The sequence below is a fragment of the Henckelia pumila genome, chromosome 3 (assembly GCF_033568475.1).
Source record: "Henckelia pumila isolate YLH828 chromosome 3, ASM3356847v2, whole genome shotgun sequence".
Taxonomy (NCBI): Eukaryota; Viridiplantae; Streptophyta; class Magnoliopsida; order Lamiales; family Gesneriaceae; genus Henckelia; species Henckelia pumila.
In genome coordinates this window covers 159,042,984-159,045,329 of record NC_133122.1, presented here as the reverse complement: position 1 = coordinate 159,045,329, position 2,346 = coordinate 159,042,984, and the positions used below count along the sequence as shown (strand labels likewise).

General features: G+C 35.9%; 1 non-coding gene across 1 annotated transcript; it reads left to right on the top strand.

Annotated features, from left to right (window-relative positions):
- The first annotated feature begins 1,071 nt into the window (after positions 1-1,071).
- LOC140894219 (small nucleolar RNA R71) lies at positions 1,072-1,178 on the top strand. The gene has a single exon (XR_012153763.1). It is a non-coding gene; the product is annotated as a small nucleolar RNA R71 (small nucleolar RNA).
- Positions 1,179-2,346: the final 1,168 nt, after the last annotated feature.

The following is a 2,346-nucleotide window of genomic DNA, read 5'->3' as shown; positions in this document are numbered from 1 at the left end:
GACAATTAGAATTCTGCTAACTCCGAGTTCCAATCTTCTTCAAACAAATCTGTACGGAGATGCAGAAGAACTCAATATCAATCAATCCATTCAATTCAATAACGATTCAAACCATTTTCCCCAAAACTCCATAATCTCAAACCGACGACATAACGGCTAAAATACGGCTAATCGAAAATCACAAACTCCGCAAATCTATCAAAACTACTTCATATCTCCAACAATTCATCAAAAAAACTCAAATACCAACAAAATCTCAAACCCCTATTTTGAATTTTTCTCTAAAATTCATAATAAATCCGAACATCTCTCTTTCTCCGATCTGATTTGGAATAAACGATCTATGCTAGCTCAACAACGACATATCCAAAAATAATCAAATTCAGACAACACCTCAAAATCAAAACATGCTAGATCGTAATAAAACTTACGTTGGAATGAATCTCTCGCAGCTGTGATCGCAAATATGCCTTCAGATTGAATTTCTATCGGACGGATCGTGCAAACCGAGCAAATCAGGAGCTTGAAGGGGAGTTAATGGTGGGAATCGATTAAGGAAGTAGAAGAAGGAGAAGGAAAATGACATTACATGCCTAGTCATTCCTCTATATATTAAAAAACCAAGTCAAAATAGGTAAATCACACTTTGGTCCTTGAATTCTCCAAAAATTGCAAATCAGCCCCTGATCAAATATCAATTCAACCCTCGAATATCATAATCTCCGAAAATCAATATTAATCTCCTATAATTTAGATTAAGATAATTTTGGGGCGTTACAATTCTTCCCCTCTAAGAACTGATTTCGTCATTGAAATCGTATATGGTTCAATCAAATAAGATAAGAGATAGCTACTGAGGTGAATGCATCAACTTGATAAATTCCTGCGGATCTCCTGGCTGCACTTCTCTAAGAATGAGGGTGATAAATACTGGATGCCATCTCCACAATTAAATCATATCCATCCTCTGGTGATTTTCGTAATAAATTACCACCTGCAGCTGCATCTAGCATGGTGTGATTAGAGTGAGGAAGACCATAATAAAAAGTTTGTACCACGAGACCGTCTGGTAATTGGTGGTGTGGGCATCTCCATAATAGATCTTTATAGCAATCTCATGCTTCATAGAGTGTTTCCTGGTCTCCTTGAGCAAAAGTTGTGATGTCAGCTCTCAGCTTCATCGATTTAGATGGTGGGAAGTATTTGGTGAGGAAAGCTTTCGCGAGATCATCCCAAGTGGTGATCAAACCTGCAAGTAGATTTGTTAGCCATGCTTTAGCCTTATCTCTCAAAGAAAAAGGGAATAAACGCAAACAAATAGCGTCATCAGAAACTCCCCGCATCTTGAAAGTATCATAGATTTCTAGAAAATTTGTCAGGTGAGCATATGGATCATCGACTGTCGTCCCACCAAATTGGACTATGTTTTGCACCATTTGAATGATAGCAGGATTTATTTCAAAATGATTTGCTGCTATGGTTGGCCTGATGATGCTTGGTCTGGCATTTTTTTTATGGATGGAAAGACGCTATCCATCATTGACCTGTAGATAGGTGGTGCATTATTCTCAGCCTCTCCATCATTCAGCATTCGCTGTTCCTGTTCTGCCATTGTTTCTCTCTGTTGCCTTCTTCTCCTGTGAAAGGTTCATCTGGATTTCAGGAACAAAAGGAATTAGTTCCAACTCAAATGGATGTTGCATGCACTGCAAGAAAATCCTGTAGTTCACAGATGAAAATAGTGATTAAAATTGGTGTAAAGAAAATTAAATAAGATAAATCAAAGTAATCAATCAATAGTCCCCGGCAACAGCGCCAAAAACTTGATCGAGAAAATACTAACACCTAAAATCGATATAAAAATTTTTCTATTACGCTCAAAATTATCGCAAGTGCACGACTCAAGTTATAGTAAAGTGTACTGAGTACGAATATCGTCCTCAGGGACTATGTCGACAATGATTTATTTATCTTATCTTTTCTACCCAAAGTATGAAGTTTTGAAATTTGATTATAACTAAAATTTATAACTAAAGAACTCAACTTGAATAACTATAATTAATGCAGATTCAAGATCAAAAAATATAATATGAAAGAATTTTGTTGGAATTTCGGTTCACCTTCCCCATAATTGAACTGGACGATTGAATCTTACTTTAATACACATAAATTTGACAAAAATTCCTGATGTATCGACACTCTCTCTCGAGTTTATGCCAATCTAACTCAAGTTAATGAAACAATTAAATTTCTTTTATTATTTATCATTACTGATTTCTTTGCGATCTTTGAATTCCTACAACTTTCAACCTGGTTGTCTATGGCTATCAACATGTACTAAATATC